A 20,836-nucleotide genomic window follows, 5' to 3' on the forward strand; every position below is an offset into this window, starting at 1 on the left:
TGACTTTTCAAAACTGTTCTCTGAAAGTATTTGCTCTCTTTGCTTGAAACATATTGTTCATGCCAACACATTTGCTAAGATGTTTGCAACACACACACACACCCCCAAAAAACACACACAAAAGCCCACAAAAAACCAAACAACAAAGACAAAACAGATACAAAGGAGGAAGCACATATGTTTTAAAGTGGGAGACTCACTCCTCTACAAACATTTCTATGTTTGTGAAAGTCTCCAAACATGAACAATTATCTTTTTTCTTCATTTTACTGAGACAGACTTGCAGCCCAACCAGACCTGACATGAATTAGTAAAGAAAGGCCCTCCAAAATCTGCTTCTCTACAGGAGAAACATGTTGCTCTCTTCAAAACATCCAGAAGGGAATTATGCAGAGAGATTACTCATTCCCAAAGCAAAGACTTAATTTCAAGTTCCCAGCACTGATTTATGTCTGGGCCACAGCAGCAGCTTCTCTCTCTGTGCATGTTCCCTTGTGCAATAGGAAATGGTTTTGGCCTCCCCTGCAAGTGCTGTTGGCTGAGATTTGAATCTGATCTGACCGGTGACAGACATATGTACATCTGGGAACTGCAACAGCATGGAGCTGATCTCAGGGTGGTCCCATAATACTAGCAAGATGTCAAGCCCTGGTTGACAGCCAGCTGAACATGAGCCAACAGTGTGCCCAGGTGGCCAAGAAGGCCAACGGCATCCTGGCCTGCATCAGAAATAGTGTGGCCAGCAGGAGCAGGGAGGTCATTGTACCCCTGTACTCAGCACTGGTTAGATCACACCTTGAGTCCTGTGTCCAGTTCTGGGCCCCTCAATTTAAGAAGGATATTGAGACTCTTGAACATGTCTGGGGAAGGGCAATGAGCCTGGGGAGAGGACTGGAGCACAGCCCTATGAGGAGAGGCTGAGGGAGCTGGGGTTGTTTAGCCTGGAGAACAGGAGGCTCAGGGGAGACCTTATTGCTCTCTACAACTACTTGAAGGGACGTTGTAGCCAGGTGGGAGTTGGTCTCTTCTCTCAGGCAACCAGCACCAGAACAAGAGGACACAGTCTCAAGCTGCACCAGGGGAAGGTTTAGGCTGGAGGTTAGGAGAAAGTTCTTCCCAGGAAGAGTTGTTGGCCATTGGAATGTGCTGCCCAGGGAGGTGGTGGAGTCACCATCCCTGGAGGTGTTCAAAAAGGGATTGGATGTGGCACTTGAAGCTATGGTTTAGTAGTCATGAGGTATTAGGTGCTAGGTTGGACTTGATGATCTTTGAGGTCTTTTCCAACCTTATTGATTCTATGAGTCTATGAAATATTGATGCAGAGGCTCACATGTCAGCTGTGACTTTGGTTGGTCACAGGCATAACAACATGGGGTTTGCTGCACGGGTGCAAACTCGACACAGTCTGAATTCCTGCACAAATTGTAAGTGAGGCAGGATTGCTCCCTCACAAACCTGTAGTGAGCCTTCCAACATTGACTGACAGCACCCATTTCTTGGAACATGCAATAAAAAGTGCAATTAACAGGCTCCTGTTTCCGAGAGCAAACCCTTGCGGTTTCAGAGAAGAGTCTGAAAATGTGACACTGAGCCATGTGGGTGGCTGAGGAACTGAGAGATACTAATTAAAAAGAATCAAATTAAAGGAGCCACATGCTGTGTTAATCTCAAACATTTCATGACTTTGAAAGGAATTTGGGGATGGTCAAATTCTTGAAGCAGAGGTTCCCGGCTCGGGTAGTTTGCCTTTCTGGCAGTTGGTGTTGGCAATGAGGTCATAAAGTTGTACATAGACAAATAAGCAAGATGTAATTTAGTACATTCTGGGGCTTCTATTGATTATTTCTGGGCTTGAAAACAAACTATAAAAGAGTCAGTGCAATTGCTAGAGAGGCAAATCCATTGTCTGTGCTTTGTGCTGCTGGAACTGTTCCATGTTCCTGGGTATAAGCAAGCTGACTCATGCTCTATATGGAAAGAAAGAGTTTCACATCTTGATTGCCTCCCACCTTGGTTTAACTGTTGGTGCACAGCACCATAAGCTGCTTGGGGAATCCCTTTTTGCCTTGTGATCCCGGCAGGTGGCATGTTTTGGGCTTTGTGCTTTCTTCTCTCCTTGCTCTGCCTGACCCAGGGAGCAGCCCAGGGTCCAGAGACATGGTGTGGGGGCACCTGAGGGCATGAAGGCACCGATGAGGAGATGGCACTCAGCCACCCATGAGGATGGACAAAGGAAAACCCCAATGGGGAATGGCAAAGGGGTGTTCAATTGCCTGAACCACCCAAGGGCTGGAAAAGTGAATTCATGAAGGATAGAGTAAAGAAAAAAAATCACTAAATTGCCTTTCCTAATCCCCCCAGCAGGCTGGAAGGGATTGTCTAGGAGCATGGACATGCTGCTTCCTTGGGAAAGGGCTGTCCTCTAGGGAGCAAAGAGCCTGTGCTGCTGCATGCTGGTGGGGCAGGAGGTGAGGACACTCTGGGGTAAGAATGGCAGCAGGGAGAAAAGAAACTGAAGTATAGAAAAATTGAGAAAAGGTAGTGCTTTCAGGAGCTGGCAGCCTAAAGACAACTATCTTTCTTGTGCACCTTAGATGGGATCTGATGATGCACAGAGTGGTTAAGAGCTTTTTTTTTTTTGTACTCTCTCCTCTAATAGGTATTTGAGAAACCTGCAGCTCCCCAGATCTCTTTGGGGGTTGTCAGCCCAAGAAGCTTTCACTTCCCATTCATTACCGTGTAAGTGAGATGCTGGGAAGCCACAAAGCAATGCCACTCATGCTGCCATCACTCCTATTTTCAGCTCCATGAGCTCCAGAGGAGTGAAGCAACACAGGGAGAAGACAGGGGAGCCTGGCTTCCAGGACACCTCATCACTGCTGTGATTTACCCTCCTTTAAGGCAGCTGATGGAAGAGGTCATGGCTGAGTTGTTCTGCGTGAGTAGCATTTGGATTCAGAGAATTCAGTGATTTGGGCCTGTGTGTTTTATTGAGCAGCTCTAAACCCAGTGATTTTTCTGCAATGAGGTGTGGGGCTGGCAACAGACTGCAGAGCAAGTGAGAGACTTTGCATGTTGTCCGTATGGGATTGGGGTGGCACATGCCTTTCTCTCTGGCATTGCTGCAAAGGGCCATTTTGCCTGCTCTTTGGGAAGCAGCAGGGGGGATTCTTTTCCCTGATTATGTGAATCATTAGATCTGTTTCAGTATTTACAAGCAATTGCTAAACACTTCAATTTCAAGCGAGCCAGGAGAGCCAGCTCGCTCGGGGTGATGCCATGAGTAGGGCACAGCCATATGAGCAGAAGAGAGGAGCCCAACTCAGGTGTGTATTTTCTTAGCCATCTTCAGGGGAGTTAATCAGGCTCTGGAATGTGTTCAGGTGGCCTCTGACACATTCAAAACTCAAGGACAGCTGCCTGAGGTCCTCTGTTTGCAAAGGTATCTTGTTTCTGAAGCTGCCCTTTACCCTGCCACTGTACTCTGCCTCTGTCAGCCAGCCTGGGGAAGAGTACTTGTTGACAGTGCAGGACAAGGATAAGGACCTGGTGCCTTCTGGAAACTGTGGCTTTGTTTTTCACCTGTAAATCAGATGTTCCATCACGTTCCTTCTTCAGGGGTGTGCTACAAATGGAGTGGTGGTGGAAGCTGCGAAGTGTGATGATTCGTAAGTCAGAGAGACAGTGCCAGTATATTTATGTTGCTGGAAAATAAGCTAAGGAACAAAACAAGAAATGATAATTATATATAAAAAATGAAATTCTGTGGTAATTACTGTGCATTCCCTAGTTCTGTGTTGCTTTCCCTTGGCCCTCTGTGTCTGAGGTTTTGTGTTGTGGCGTTGGGGCCATTGTCCAACCTTGTGAGACTGAGTGTTATGACTGTGCTTACAGAGTTGATGCAATATGACTTACAGGTCTTAATTTTGAAGAGCTTTTATTGGTTACTCCCCATGGAGAGCAGGGATAAGCTTTTGTTCTTACTAGTCAAGATCTTTCTGTCTCTCTCACCTCAGCATGGCTGAGAGTGCTGCAGTCACATCTCCTGCAGAAAGGTGAAAGCTGACCATCTTTTTGGAGAAAAGTTTCAGGGTTCCCAGGTCAATATTCATTAGCTCCTTTCAGCTGGCAGTGAAAACAAAAGGTGAGCTCCTTAGGAACAAGATTTATTTTGTTACTTATCTGTGACTTAGAGTGGCAACACCTTGGTCTGCACTGGGGGACCTGATGAGTCACCTCAATAACTAGGGGATCATGGGGCTGCAAGACTCATCCAGAGGTCAATGGAGTCATGCCAAATGCCTGCTCAGCTCTGTCTGCTCTGCTCTTAACTGTTGTTTCTGCTATCTGTCCTCAGAAACATCTTCCAACAGAAGGCCTGATGGTTCCCTCCTTAAAGGGTCATAACACTCCAGTCCCAAGTGCAGGGAGTGCTAAGCTGACCTTGGAAACTTTTCAATCTCAGCGCCTGCTTCACCAAAAGTGAAGTGTCTGATGGAAACACAGTCTTTATGATGTATTTCTGGGGTGCTGCCAAAGAAAACCAAAAGTTTGAGGTGAGATGTTGTGATAGGAGTTGTCCAAGTTAAAAAACTAATCAATAATTACAATTTGAGGCAAATTTGTGAAACAATTTCACAAGAAAGTTGGTCAGAACCTGGAACAACAAAACAACTTATTCTAGGCCTTTTATTATCTTTTTTCCCCCAGTTCAAAATAGCCAAATGTGTCCATAACATTGTTATTTATTTTCCTGCCAGAGGATCAAAGAAAGCAAAAGTGTTTCAGCTTGGGGCTGAGGAAGAAATCTTTTTGTGGCCCCAAACGATGATGTTTTGTTGTTCAGTGTTTCATTTGCCTGAGGCCAGAAACAGAATCACTTGGAATCAATTAAAAAAAAAAATGGCAAGCTTCCAATCCTTTCCTCATTTGTGGTCTGATAGATCCTCCCTGCTTTCCTCCCAGTTTATTCTGTCACACTGTGGGACCTCCACACTTTCAGGGCTTGTGCCTTCAAGGCTACAACTGCTTTAGGATTAGAGAAGCCAGCATTTCTAGATGGATTGGATTGGATTGGATAGGGTAGGTAGATTAGGGTAGGGTAGGGTAGTGTAGGGTAGGGTAGAACAGAGTAGAGTAGAGTAGAGTAGAGTAGAGTAGAGTAGAATAGAATAGAATAGAATAGAATAGAATAGAATAGAATAGAATAGAATAGAATAGAATAGAATAGAATAGAATAGAATAGAATAGAATAGAATAGAATAGAATAGAATAGAATAGAATAGGAGTTAGCCATGTTGGAACATACCTTGGAGATTATCAAGTCCAACCTATCACCCAACACCATCTAATCAACCAAACCATGGCACCAAATGCCTCACCCAGTCTCGTCTTAAACACCTCCAGTGGTGATGACTCCACCACCTCCCTGGGCAGCACATTCCAATGGGCAATCTCTATTTCTGTGAAGAACTTCTTCCTAACATCCAGCCTAAACCTGATCTGGTGCAGCTTCAGACTCTGTCCTCTTGTTCTGGTGCTGGTTGCCTGGGAGAAGAGACCAACCCCCACCTGGCTACAACCTCCCTTCAGGTAGTTGTAGAGAGCAAGGTCTCCCCTGAACCTCCTCTTCTCCAGGCTAAGCAACCCCAGCTCCCTCAGCCTCTCCTCATAGGGCTTGTGCTCCAGATCTCTCCCCAGCCTCATTGTCCTTCTCTGGACATGTTCAAGTGTCTCAATATCCCTCTTAAATTGAGGGCCCAGAACTGGACACAGTACTCAAGGTGTGACCTAACCAGTGCTGAGTACAGGGCAGAATGACTTCCTCGTTGCTGGCCACATCATTCCTGATACAGGCTAGGATGCCATTGGCCTTCTTGGCCACCTGGGCACACTGCCTGCTCATGTTCAGCCTACTGCCTCAGGCAGTGATTCCCTGTGCTGACTGCAACACCCAATTTGTTCTGACCATAGCTCCTCATACCCACATCACCCAGCACGAAGAAATCTCACCCATTAATACGCTAAGAATATTTGTCTTTTCATCACAGCAGGATGTAGTAGCTGTAGAAAATGAAAATAATAATAAATAAAAAAATCACTTCTGAGAAGGCACTAGTTCCTTTGTTATGTAGAATATTTGTAGTGGTAATAACAAGGCTGAAAACAGATATTAATAACCAGGCAGGGCCAGTGCTAGGGGCGTGCAAAATGACTGCAACTGCTGGGAGCATCAAAATAGCTGTGACCCAGCTGTTTTCTGCTCTGCTTCACAGATGGCTGCTTTGCCTGTGGAAGAGCCCTGGAAAGCCAATGCTGCTGTGGCTGCTACTTCAGAGAGGTAGAGCAGAAGCTGAGCCAGAAGTGGCATCTGAGCGGATGCCAGAAGTGTGATCTTTTACCCCCTTGCCTTAGGGAGGTAAGAAACTCTTTGGGCTACTTGGCCATGAAGACTTGAGCTGCTTCCACTCATGCAGTGTTTTTATAGACTCACAAGATGATGCCTAGACCTGAGAATGCTAAAACAGAGCACACCTCAGACATGCATCTCAGAGCACTTTGCAAAAATATCGTTCTCCTTTATTTTTTAATCATTGTCTTTAGCATAGGGACTCGAATAAACCTGCCAGGCCAGCTGCCAGGGTGCTATTAGTCTTCATTTCATGGTAGCATGTATGAGTCAATAGCAATGTATATATCCTCATCCTCTAGATAAGAAACAGGTCAGTCACTCAAAGTTTTTCTTTGTTTGTACAGCAAACTAGAGGTATTGCTTATTTGGGGGTGGTATTTTCAGGGTGCAGCAGAGGGAAGAGTCCATCTGTAGTACATCACCCACATATTATCCTGCTTAGTGCAGAAGTAAATAGCCAGTACTGAAATACATCAATGTGTAACCTAGAGCAGAAGAAAAGAACATTGTTGTGCTGCATGGTGAGGTGGAAGGGAGTTGTGCAGTTAAGTGCAGTGTGTGGCACTTTTAAGTGTATCTTGTGCCCCTGCCTTGGACATAGCAAAACCTCAGTAGATGCCAGGCATGGGCAGGACAAAGAGCTGATCTCTGTTTGACTTTTAGGCCTAGCTCTCAGTGGGTGGGTTTTTCAGAACTGGTCTGTACTTGCAGAGGAACTCGAGGGACACAAGTGCAGAAAGCTCTTGGCAGTTCAGCTGGATAGACTTAACGAGATCAAATACATGTGAACGGGAGGAGAAGTCACAGGGCTGAAACTGCCTCTCAGGAAATGTAGGTTAAGCATTAAGAAAACATTTTCTACAAGTGAGAACTGTTGAATATTAATAGAAATTGCCATGGGAGGTTGTGCACCTAGTGTCACTGGAGGTTAGAAAAACAGATGTCAGGAATGATGTAGGCAGAGTTGGTCCTGACTTGGAAAAGAAGTATGAAATGAACGACCTCCCAAGTTCCCTTTCAGTCCAATTTCCTCTGCTTCTGCAAAGGTGTATGGTTGTGCTTGGCAAGTAAAGGATGATAGTTTATTGTCAAAGTAGATGTTTTGAGTTCTCTCACCCATGTAGCATGAATAGAGCTTTCAGTCAGGAAATGTCCATGAGTAAACCCAAAAAGAATCTCATCATTATTAAACAGGAAAGCAAGAGGAGCACCTGGGGTTTGTTGTGGGGTTTGGGGCTTTTTTTAGGGGAGTGAATTTTCAAGAGGGGAAAACCAAAAAGAGTTAGAAATAAGGCTCCCAAAGAAGATGCTTCAACCTGGGGATGTTCATTGGGGCAAACTCCAGAATGCAGAAATAAATGTATCCAGACTTGTGATGGTGGTTCTGTGTTGCTGCATGAAGTAACCCTCATTGTTTATGTCATTCATAGCATGAAAGGACTCAGAAACTATTTGTCACATACTATTTTGTTGATGGCATGAGAAAAATTGTTAAGTGCTTGCTTTCAAAAGGTGTTTCTTTAAAAGCCATCCAATAATCATTCACTATTTAAATGATAGTGTATTTACTATACAATGGAACTGGATTCAGAAGTCAGGTGGTTTTCTTCTGTACTGATATTCATTTCCTGGGGTACTCACCATCACTGGAGGTGTTTAAGAAGAGACTGGATGGGGTGCTTGGTGCCATGGTTTAGTTGATAAGTGTTGGGTGATAGGTTGGACTCAATGATCTTGAAGGTCTTTCCCAACCTGGTCTATCCTATCCTATCCTATCCTATCCTATCCTATCCTATCCTATCCTATCCTATCCTATCCTATCCTATCCTATCCTATCCTATCCTATCCTATCCTAGTGTTGGGTGATAGGTTGGACTTGATGATCTTGAAGGTCTTTTCCAACCTGCTCTGGTCTATCCTATCCTATCCTATCCTATCCTATCCTATCCTATCCTATCCTATCCTAGTGTTGGGTGATAGATTGGACTCAATGATCTTGAAGGTCTTTTCCAACCTGGTCTATCCTATCCTATCCTATCCTATCCTATCCTATCCTATCCTATCCTATCCTATCCTATCCTATCCTATCCTCTCCTCTCCTCTCCTCTCCTCTCCTCTCCTCTCCTCTCCTCTCCTCTCCTCTCCTCTCCTATCCTATCCTATCCTATCCTATCCTATCCTAGTGTTGGGTGATAGGTTGGACTTGATGATCTTGAAGGTTTTTTCCAACCTGGTTAATTCTATTCTATTCTAGTCTATTGTATCCTATCCTACCCCACCCCACCCCACCCTACCCCACCCTACCCTACCCTACCCTACCCTACCCTACCCTACCCTACCCTACCCCACCCTACCCTACCCTACCCTACCCTACCCTATCCTACCCTATCCTATCCAATCCTATCCTAAATTAAGAAGTCTAGAGTGAATCAAGAGTTCATATCTGTGGGGAAAGAAGACAACAAAAAGCACAGATATCATTAGAACAAAACCCTAAAAGAGGGGAAAGTCCTAAACAAATTCAATTATGCATCTAACGAGCACACACAGACATCTGCTTTCAAAAGAGATTTAACCCAATTCTTCAAAGAAACAAAACCCAGCAGTAATTAGTAAGTGCTTTTATCTCTTCCAGATTAGAGTATCCAATAAAGCTGAATTCCTAGAGGTGATGTTCCTCCGCCCCAAAAGATAAATCATTAGAAGATGTTGTGCAAGCCTTCTCTCTGCTGCAGCCCAATAGGATGCTCCCAAAGTCAGGCTCCTTGGGCTGTGCTTATTTTTCCTTATCAGAAAGTCAGTTGTGGCCAGCCCCCAAATGTAAAGATGAGAAACAGAATCTTGAGAAACTGGGATTTCTCCTTTGAAGTTCTTATGAGCTATGAATCAGGACTTGAAATCCTGCTGATCTCCAGTGTTTTGAGACAATACTAAAGTTCTGTAACTTCTTCAGGAGAGTGAGATGGGAGTGGAACATGGAAAAGAACTATTGATAAGCAATGAAACTGATTTTCTGGCTCTCTGCTTGGGTGGTCCAGGAGCATTTTGCTCCCTGGATGTAATCATGGCACATGGCGCTGCCTTTTTGCCATGTGGCAATAGTCAGGGAAATGCAGCCTAGACAAAGCTCTAGCAGTCTGCCGTCCTTTGAGAGAGAGAAAAAGCAGGAAAAAATGAATCATCACCAGAAATATAGGTCAGGGTGGAAAAATACAACTTGGTAAATGGTTCCAAACTACCTGGGAAAAAGATTGAGATCAATTCACGTGCTGCTGCCTTTGACTTTTCAGGCAATAGACATGACACTGGTAGCCCAAAGTCTGCATGCTGAGCTGAGTGGTTGTTAAGCACCCAGCTGAAGAGTGGCAAACATTGCCAGAAATTTTCTCCAGCCCAAACATGCTCATCACTCTTCTGTGGATTTAGACATTTCCCAGTGGGCAGCTTCCTTTTTTTTTCAGTTTCCATGTTTCAAGAGATGAAGTCAATCTGTTCTAGCAAAGGTGCCCAGGCTCTGAGCTGTCAGCAAGGTTCATGTTGGTAGCATTAATCATCGGGTAGTTGCTGTTCCTTCATTTCCTTTTGCTAACTTGTGTTCTCAGCTGTCTTTCTGTGCTTTAGAAGCAGAGATCTCTCTAAATGACCTGTGTGAGCAGGAGAAATGTGAGGCAGCTTCAGACTGAGTGTGGGAAGAGAGACCTGCCACTGATGCAAAGGGCTGTACCAGTCCTAGAGGGTTTTAGCTAGGCTTGAAATTTGGGGCACCTCCAACCGTCAAAAACTTCTCACCAGTAAATTGGTTTCTGCAAGCTTTGGAGACTCTGCAGCACAGTGTGGGATGCTGTTGCTGAACTGAAAACTTGTCTCTTGCCCAAACTCACAGGCACATAACCTTGCAGCTGTTCAGAGTGTTGCAGCCTCCTGTGCAACCAGCCAGCTAGCTCACGGCTGCTGTAAAGTCAAAGAGCACCCTCACCTTCCTACCTCTGTTACCTGCATTAATAAATCATTTATGCTTTCCCCCCACCCCTGTTTCTGCTTCTAATATATCTTCCCTTATAGGGGAGATAAATTATTGAGATTAAATGAGCTCAAGTCATCTTGCAAAAGCTTTCTTCTACTTATCCTTCTTCTTCTTCTTGAGATAAGTTCCTAGCATTAGCAACAGGGCTAATTATTAGGAATGGTGACATTTACTGTTTTTACAGTGTTGTTTGTGCACAGTACTTCCCACACAGATAAAAAAACAAATTATTGCTATTTTATTGAGAGAAAAGTCCCAAACTCAGCAGCTGTGATCACTGCCCTGTGTTTAAGGGTGAAATAAGACCTCTGTAAAAAAAAACTATAATCTCCCACACCACAAGTTCTTGGCCACGACAATCCCATGCAGTGTTACAGGCTGGGGTCAGAGAGGCTGGAGAGCAGCCAGGCAGAAAGGGACCTGGGGGTACTGGTTGATACTAGGCTGAATATGAGCCAGCAGGGTGCCCAGTTGGCCAAGAAGGCCAATGGCATCCTGGCCTGGATCAGGAACAGTGTGGCCAGCAGGAGCAGGGAGGTTATTCTGCCCCTGTTCTCAGCACTGCTTAGGTCACACCTTGAGGACTGTGTCCAGTTCTGGGCCACTCAGTTTAGGAAAGATGTTGAGATGCTGGAAGGTGTCCAGAGAAGGGCAACAAAGCTGGGGAGGAGAGGGTGAGGGAGCTGGGGTTGCTTAGCCTGGAGATGAGGAGGTTCAGGGGAGACTTTATTGCTGTCTACAACTGCCTGAAGGGAGGTTGTAGCCAGGTGGGGGGTGGTTTCTTCTTCCAGGCAACCTGAAACAGAACAAGAGGACACGGTTTTAAGCTGTGCCAGGGGAGGTTTAGGCTGGAGGTGAGGAGAAAGTTCTTCCTAGAAAGAGTAATTTGTCATTGGAATGTGCTGCCCAGGGAGGTGGTGGAGTCACCATCACTGGGGGTGTTTAGGAAGAGATTTGATGGGGTGCTTCGTGCCATGATTTAGTTAATTATCTAGTGTTGGATGATAGGTTGGACTTGATGATCTTGAAGGTCTCTTCCAACCTGGTCTGGTCTGGTCTGGTCTGGTCTATTCTATTCTATTCTATTCTATTGCATCAGGCATGTGTAAGACAAGTTATGGATCTGGTCTGTCTTTAAAGCACATTTGACCAAATAGAATTTGAGAAGTAGGTAGAAGGAATAGGTGTGAAAACAGCCCAGGAGGAGGTACAAGGAAGAGTAGGCTGGCGCTCAGTGCTGAGCCTGGACATGCAAGGGGAATGTGTCTGCACATTTTTTGTTTCTAAGTCACAATATGTAACAGAACCATAGTAAATAATTCATTCCTTCCTGTGCTTTCAACTTCATAGCCAAAGCAGTAAAAGGCACCGAATGTCTGTGTGTGATGGCTGTCTTAATGAAGCATAAGGCTGACTTCATCATAAATGCAGTGATGTGTCGCAGCCCAGCTGCACCCAGGCATAATGAGCAGAGCCTGAAGCCCTGGGTCTCCAAACCAACTTCAGTCTGCTAGCACTGCTCCTTTCTTTCCTTCTGTGGTAGTTTTAGGCTATGCCTTTAATTTTTTTCACAGATCTTGAGCAGAAAGGTAGTAATATGTAAATAAATTACTATTGGGTGTAAAAAGGGAAAATGAGATAATTCTAAACAATCCCATTGGAGATATGTCTACCATAAGATTGGTTGTACTGAAACAACTTCTCACTTCTTCTCTCTGAAGAGATACTGACTTGCTTTGGCTTGACCTTGGCTGCATTGTTTTGGTATTAACTTCTCTGCTTTTCTGTCCTTTCTCCCTTTGGTACAGGGGGGGCTGGGTAGGCAGGGCAGGAGAAGCTAGTCGATTCCCCGGTCTCTGCCCTCTGCCCAGAGGGGTTCCTGTGCTGTTTGTTAGTTGTAAATACCTGTACATATTGTGAATCCTGTATATTTTGTACACATTCATTGCATTCCAGTGTAGATTGCATTTTTGCCTGTAAATGCAGCTTTCATTTGCTTCCAACTGAGCTGGTCCGGCAAGGTTGATGTTGGGGGAAAATCTCAACCCACCACACCTTCTCTTTCTCTTTCCTGGAAGTATGACCACTTGATGCTGTGCCAGAGGTGGCAGCAACCTGACAAAAGCTGGAGTGAGGATGTCCTGGCGAGGAGGTGAGTAGCAAAGCAGGAAGCAGAAGTGAAATGACCAATCAGTTCCCCACAGCACACGTAAAACTAATGCTCTGTGTACATCGTAGGTATGCCTGTAAAGCGAGACAGCTCCCAGCCAGGGGAGCCCACAGCCATAAAAGTTATGTTCTTCACTGTCACAAACTGTTGAGCATGATACAGCCACCATTAGAGCTGTAGCAGGTTCATTCCCTGCCCTGGATTAGGCACAGAGGTAGCCAGGACAACCACAGCATTAGGTCCTGCAATTACACTGTCTGGTATGGAGACGTCTCAAGTGCCTGGGATTCTTTAAACATTTATTTCTCTTTCTATTTTTATTTAAGCAGTGTGGTATCTCTCCAAATACATTTGTCAGACTGAAGTGGCACTACTTTTGCAACAAGAAAACCAAGTCACATTTGTCTGAAAATGAAAATGGATTAATAAAACAGGGCAGCAGTAAAGGCCACAAAGGTGAAGGCAGATCCATAGAGCCATAGAATTGTTAGGGTTGGAAGGGACCTCAAGGATCATCCAGTTCCAACCTCCCTGCCACAGGCAGGGACACCTCATGCTGGATCAGGTTGCTCAGAACCACAGATTGTTGAGGTTTAGTGGTCAGATGTGTCTGGAATCATAGAATCAGTAAGGTTGGAGAAGACCTCAAAGATCATCAAGTCCAACCTGTCACCCAAGACCTCATGACTACTAAACCATGGCACCAAGTGCCACGTTCAATCCCCTCTTGAACACCTCCAGGGAGGGTGACTCCACCACCTCCCTGGGCAGCCTATCCCAATGACTGACAGCTCTCTCTGTGAAGAACTTTCTCTTCACCTCGAGCCTAACTTCCCCTGGTGCAGCTTGAGACTGTGACCTCTTGTTCTGGTGCTGGTTGCCTGGGAGAGGGGCTACTTCAACTATATTTTAACATTAAAAAGTAGAGAGCCTAAAAATTCATTGCTGAAAGCATTCTCTTATTCCTAGGCTAGCTTTCAGAGAGACAGGAACTTAACTCAGACCCAGAAAAAGGGAGTGATGCCTTTCTGAACTGTACTGGGAGCTGCCAAAGCTGGTCTCAGAAACACAGATCAAGCAGAGTTAAGCCTTCCTAAGTATGAAATGAACTGAAGTCCTGGGAAGTGGTCAGCAGTCCCAAGCAGTGAGGTACTGAGCAACCATACCAGGTGCTGTCTCTCTGCCACATCCCTGCATTCGTTGTAGCATCTGCAGAAGGCAGCATTTCTGCCTCTACTGCAGCATTAGATAATGCTCAGTGGCTGCTGTTGCTGCTCTCCTATAATTACCAGAAACATTGCTTTGAGAAGTTACAACTTCCTGGAACGATGTGAAAAATGAACCGTTTAGAGCATCAGTGAGTAAAGGTAATTGCAGGCTGGAGCATCTTTAATCACTTTCAACCTTAAGTACATTTTTGAAGAGTGTGGCTCATTATTTCCTTGCAGATCTTGATGGAGTTGTATATTTCTGGTAGCCTGGGTTACAAATTAAAAAAGCATTTTCTATGTGGGGGCTACTGGTTGGCAATTACAGCACAGCCTGGCCCTCAAGGCTAAGGGCACAAGCCCTATGAGGAGAGACTGAGGGAGCTGGGATTGTTTAGCCTGGAGAAGAGGAGGCTCAGGGGAGACCTTATTGCTGTCTACAACTATCTGAAGGGAGGTTGTAGCCAGGAGGGGGTTGGTCTCTTCTCCCAGGCAAACCACCACCAGAACAAGAGGACACAGCTTCAAGCTCTGCCAGGGGAAGTTTAGGCTTGATTTGAGGAGAAAGTTCTTCACAGAGAGAGTTGTCAGCCATTGGAATGTGCTGCCCAGGGAGGTGGTGGAGTCACCATCCCTGGAGGTGTTCAAGAGGGGATTGGACGTGGCACTTGGTGCCATGGTTTAGTAGTCATGAGGTCTTGGGTGACAGGTTGGACTTGATGATCTTTGAGGTCTTTTCCAACCTTATTGATTCTATGATCCTATGATCTTAACTCCCTGCTCTACTGGGGATGTTTGTCTGGTTTATTCCATGTATATGTATTCTATGTATGTATGGCTGTGGAAAAGTCATGGAGATGTTTGTGTGTGGAGGAACTGTAGTTCTGCAGTATCTATCATTTTAGGTTCCCTAAAATCTAGGCCCTGTGAAAGCTGATCCCTGAGGCATCTAAATGTGTCATGAGAAAAGGAGTGACCCATGAGAGGTAGTGTGTAGGCTAAGAATGACAGATGTTAGCCAGAAGGAAAGCCTACATGTCACCTTTATTGCTGCCCAGAGACAAGTGCTGAACTTCTGAGACCTCCAGCCAAGAGCACACCAAGTCTTGTGCTGATTTAGCTCTGCACTTTCTAAGGTACAATTTCTGATCTGGAAAATGAAGGTAAATGTCCTGTCAAACACACAGATAAACACATTGGTAGAAGCTGCTCACATGTAGCTTTCAGGAGCTGTGTATGTAAACATTTGACAGAAAAAGAGTGAAATGGGCATTTTCTTCTCAACTGATCTTCACACAGCATGCTTTCCAGAGCTTGGGCATGCTCTGTCCCTGCACAAACAGAATCTAGGAGCAACCAGGACTGAGTTTCCTTTGCAGAAGGCTCTCAGAAGCCAGAGATGACCTTCCTACACCTTTTCTCATTGCCAGCCCTCATTTTCCCCCATCTACTGGCTGTTCTTTCTCACCCAGCAGGACCATTGGCCAGCATGTTCTCAGCTAAGGTGATACTTCTGCCTGAAAATTGGCAAGTGAAGAAGCCACACCACTTGGCTGTAGCAGAGAGATGAAGCCACGCTCCAGCCACAGGCAAAGATCACCGTCCTTCATTGCATTCACCTGAAAGGTATGTCTTGAGCAGCAGGATGCACACAGTGCTCCAACTCATTGGCCTAAACCCTCTGAAGGTGCTTTGTAATCCCCATTCTCACTGCTCATCTGCAAATCCCCTGCATTCCTTGTTAGCATGTTGATGAAAACTGTTTGCCTCCCACTTAAAATACTTCCAAATGCATTTTCCCATTTTCCCATACTCAGGATGTTTTGTGCCAGCAAATGGAATCCTCTTCCCACTCCTCTTGTTGTAGCAAAAGCCTGGATGGTAAGGACCAGATCTCATCTGATTCTCCACCTGCTGTGTTTCCAGGTATTATATCCTGCACAGTGGGGAGACAGGGAAAGGGAAGGACAGCTCCCCAAGGACTGGGAGAATTTCATGGGTTTCAACAGGAGCATTGCCAGTGCAGGGCAGGACAGTGTTTAGAAGACTCCCTGCACCATCAAGAACCTGGCCATGTATATGATTGGCATTTGCACTGCTAATGAGACCATTTCTATTGTAATGAGCTCATTACTATTTTTATTGCTATTGTATTTTGCATGTTTCACAAATCATGCAGGGAGCTGCTTTTTATTTCCACTTTCTCTTTCTACCTAGGAAACTCTCAGGGCAATTCTAGTCTCTGCATAACATAGATGACTGAATTAATCCCTGCAGAGAGACTGAGGAGGGGTGGCTGCTCTTAACTGGTCATGAGAGGAGAAGGAGGGAAAGGAGAGGATTGAGTGGTGCCTGGAAACTAATTAAGTCAGGAGTTTCCATGCTGTTCAGAAACCCAGTGACAGGACATTTTTATGAATTTATCTCCTGTTCAGGAATGTCTGCACAAAATTAGTGTGCTCCTAAGAGGATGCTTGGAATATATATTATGCTCTTTGTCAACTCTTTCTTCCAAACATCGATTTGGATCAGGCTTTTCTCTGTTTCTCTGCCATTTTGCAGTATTTTGCTTTAATAAGCTTTGGATGTGATAAGGCAAAGAACTTTGGGCTTTGCAGCAATGTTTTTCCAGTGTTGCTCAACTAGTCTGATTCATACCTCTTGAGATTCTGCCTGCCTTTTTTGAGCTCCAAACTTGTGTGCAGTAGGGCAGTCCTCAGAGACTGAATGGTTTCCAGTGATCTTGTTGGCTTGGACTGCTTTGGCTTCAACTCCTTACCATCACCTATTCCAATTGGCTTATCAGTAGCCATTGCCTCAGCTTCAATGCTCAAGTGAACAGCCAATGCCCTGGAAATAATTTTCTGCTCACTTTCAGGCTACTTGGCTTCAATGGTGCACCACGAGATGCAACTCAGAGAGGGGATCAAAAGGGGTAACTCTACCGCAACCCTGTGGAAGCTTCCAGAAATCAGAATCATCTGACGTGGAGTGCAAGTGAACCATCACTGTGAACTAGCTTCTAGGAAATCATCTGGCTATATCCTTTTGCTGCCACTAATGGGTGTAACCACACCAGTTTCTGATGGAGCAGAGTTGCCATTAGGATGCATAGTTATGGAGGTGGCTGAGCCTTGCTCTGAGCTTGTGCTAAAGGCTGTAACTTGATGAAGAGAGGACATACCTATGGGTTTGCATAACCTTGGATGTTATTGTCTGTAGGACCAGCATGCTTTAACCTCACCAGACAGGTGAGAAGTATCCAGTGTGGACATGGCTATCTGCCAGACAGGATTCTTCATCAAAATAACATCACTTTGCCTTTGGCCCCTAATAAGGAAGAAGTCTGTGCCTGTGTCTGACTTCAGAAAAAGATTTGGCTGTGCATCACACCTCCAGACTCATGGGTTTGGGGTTTCTTTCTGTGTGTTTAAGACATATTCTGCAAAGTCATGTGCAAAGTCCAAGAATTGCTTCAGAAAATTAATTCCCACCAAAGAACACTAACTACAAAATTTATGTGTGTACATCTGCTTCCTGTTGGAGCTACCAAGCTGCATTTTGAAGCTCAGGTTTGTTATTTTGTTAGTTTGAAGTTGTAACTCACTGACAAGCTCCTTCTGTCTCACTCGTTTCCTCTGTGTCCTCTGGCTGCTGAGACATCATCACTCTTTCCAGCCCAGGGTTAGGGCAGGCCTGGTTTTAATACTCCATAGACTTTGGTGGCATCTGGCAGCAGTGCTGCCAGCTGTTGCAGAGGAGATAAAGAAGAAAGCAAGACATCAAAGTTGAAAAAAAAAATAATAAAGCCAGGCAACTGGGTGTGTTCAAATGGGCTTAAAGACTGAGCCTCACAAATTTATATGTAAGGGAGATTCGAATGCAAAACTTCTGTGTCCACCTTCTGCTGCCTTGCTTGGATAGCTCACCAAGGGCACAGGATAGAGAAATGATGAAAACATGCAGAAAACCAGAAGTAGCTTCTGCATCTGGGCCCCTCAGTTTAAGAAGGACATCAAGACACCTGAACGTGTCCAGAGAAGGGCAACAAGGCTGGGGAGAGGCCTTGAGCACAAGACCTGTGAGGAGAGGCTGAGGGAGCTGGGATTGTTTAGCCTGGAGAAGAGGAGGCTCAGGGGTGACCTCATTGCCCTCTACAACTACCTGAAAGGAGGTTGTAGCCAGGAAGGGGGGTTGGTCTCTTCTCCGAGGCAACCAGCACCAGAACAAGAGGACACAGTCTCAAGCTGCACCAGGGGAAGTTTAGGCTCGAGGTGAGGAGAAAGTTCTTCATGGAGAGAGTCATTCATCATTGGAATGTGCTGCCCAGGAGGGGGTGGTGTCACCATCCCTGGAGGTGTTCAAGAGGGGATTGGACGTGGCACTTGGTGCCATGGTCTAGTCATGAGGTCTGTGGTGACAGGTTGGACTCGATGATCCTTGAGGTCTCTTCCAACCTTGGCGATACTGTGATACTGTGATCTCCTTCAGGAACTGAGTGATTATTTCAGTGAACCTAAAGCCTCTTTCCTTTTTGTCCCCCAGCACCTTAGAACTGTTTCGGTGTTCCTCTTTTCTGAGCTTTGTGCTGATAGTTTGTGTTGGTTAATAATGGAAGTGAAGCAGGGTAATTAGCAAGGATTTTGCTTCTGGCAAGATTATCCATCTGCCTTTGGCTGGATGCAACAAGTGTCTGGTTTTTTTTGCAGGTGGATGCTGAGGGTGCTTTGGGATTTGTGGTAATCTGCAGTGCAATGTGCTGCCCAGGGAAGTGGTGGAGTCACCGTCCCTGGAGGTGTTCAAAAAAGGGTTGGATGTGGCACTTGGAGCCATGGTTTAGTTGTCAGGAGGTGTTAGGTATTAGGTAATAGGTTGGACTTGATGATCTTTGAGGTCTTTTCCAACCTGGTTTCCCCTCAGTTTAGGAAGGATGTTGACTTGCTGGAGCATGTCCAGAGAAGGGCAACAAAGTTGGTGAGGGGCTTGGAACACAAGCCCTATGAGGAGAGGCTGAGAGAGCTGCAGTTGCTTAGCCTGGAGAAGAGAAGACTCAGGGGTGACCTTATTGCTCTCTACAACTACCTGAAGGGAGGTTGTAGACAGGCAGAGGTTGGTCTCTTCTGCCAGGCAACCAGTACCAGAACAAGAGGACACAGTCTCAGGCTGTGCCAGGGGAGGTTTAGGCTGGAGGTTAGGAGGAAGTTTTACACAGAGAGAGTGATTGCCCATTGGAATGGGCTGCCCAAGGAGGTGGTGGAGTCACCATTGCTGGAGGTGTTCAGGAGGGGACTTGACAGGGTGCTTGGTTGCATGGTTTAGTTGGTTGGGTGGTGTTGGATGATAGGTTGGACGTGATGATCTTGAAGGTCTCTTCCAACCTGGTCTGGTTTATTCTATTCAATTCGATTCTATTTGATTCTATGATTCTGTGACTTGTGTTCCTTCTACACAAGTCAACAGGAGACAGCTAAGGCTGCTTTCTTCCTTAGGAAGTAGCAAGACGGGAGAGAAAAGAAAGGGCAGAAAACTGACACCCTTTAAATTGGCCCCATACAATAAAAATCCCAAGAGAATTCCCCCCCAAAATAAAGTAAATAGTCACCCACCAGTCCTTCCTCCATGGAGCTGCTACAAGCTTCTAAAAAGAGCTTTTTATTTACCTTCCAGCTACTCTTCCACCTTTTCTCCCTGTGTCTGACACCTCTTGGGGTGTACCCATCAACTCAGCAGCTTGCAAACCAGTGTTGGATATCAAGGTCACTGCACAATATTCACACAAATTTCACTACAGGTTGATAATTGCTATGATATGGAAAAGGTTTAAAAAAAAGCAGAAGAAGAAGAAAAGAAAAACAAGAAAAAAGAAGAAGAAAAAAGAAATTAGAAAAACACAAGAAGGAAAGAAACTTATCCAGGTTATTATTTTGGTTCAGAAATTAACAAGATTTTATATGTGACTGCTAAACTGAGAACTCAGCACTGGTTAGGCCACACCTTGAGTCCTGTGTCCAGTTCTGGGCCCCTCAGTTTAGGAAGGAGGTTGACTTGCTGGAATGAGTCCAGAGAAGGGCAACAAAGCTGGTGAGGGGTTTGGAACACAATCCCTATGAGGAGAGGCTGAGGGAGCTGGGGCTGCTTAGCTTGGAGAAGGAAGGCTCAGGCCAGACCTTATTGCTGTCTACAACTCCCTGAAGGGAGGTTGTAGCCAGGTGGGGGTTGGTTTCTTCTCCCAGGCAACCAGCACCAGAACAAGAGGACACAGTCTCAAGCTGTGCCAGGGGAGGTTTAGGCTGGAAGTGAGGAAGAAGTTATTAGAATAAAAAAACCAAATACTAGAATAAACCAAACCAGGTTGGAAGAGACCTTCAAGATCATCGTGTCCAACCCATCAACCAATCCAACCCACCCAAACAGCTAACCCATGGCACCAAGTACCCCATCAAGTCTCCTCCTGAACACCTTTAATGATGGCGACTCCACCACCTCCCCGGGCAGCCCATTCCATAGCACAATCACTTTTTCTGTATAGAACTTCTTCCTAACATCCAACCTGAACCTCCCCTGGTGCAGCCTGAGACTGTGTCCTCTTGTTCTGGTACTGGGTGCCTGGGAGAAGAGACCATCATCAGCCTGTCTACAACCTCCCTTCAGGTAGTTGTAGAGAGTGATAAGGTCACCCCTGAGTCTCCTCTTCTCCAGGCTGAGAAAAACAACCTTCTCTGACCAGGAATCGAACCCGGGCCGCGGCGGTGAGAGCACCGAATCCTAACCACTAGACCACCAGGGACCTCACGGTGCTTTATAGAAAGTTCTTCATAGAAAGAGAGATTGACCATTGGAATGTGCTGCCCAGGGAGGTGGTGGAGTCACCATCACTGGAGGTGTTTAGGAAGAGACTGGATGGGGTGCTTGGTGCCATGGTTTAGTTGATTAGATGGTGTTGGGTGATAGGTTGGAATTAATGATCTTGAAGGTCTTTTCCAACCTGGTTTAGTCATTCTATTCTATTCTATTCTATTCTA

The 20,836-nt window shown here is 45.5% G+C and overlaps 1 non-coding gene across 1 annotated transcript; it reads right to left on the bottom strand.

The window, feature by feature from the left end:
- Window positions 1-20,529: 20,529 nt before the first annotated feature.
- Window positions 20,530-20,601, bottom strand: TRNAE-CUC (transfer RNA glutamic acid (anticodon CUC)). The gene has a single exon. It is a non-coding gene; the product is annotated as a tRNA-Glu (tRNA).
- Between the last annotated feature and the right edge of the window lie 235 nt (window positions 20,602-20,836).

This window comes from Melanerpes formicivorus, unplaced genomic scaffold, assembly GCF_026170545.1.
Source record: "Melanerpes formicivorus ecotype bairdi unplaced genomic scaffold, bMelFor1.0.p_v2 SCAF_14, whole genome shotgun sequence".
NCBI lineage: Eukaryota > Metazoa > Chordata > Aves > Piciformes > Picidae > Melanerpes > Melanerpes formicivorus.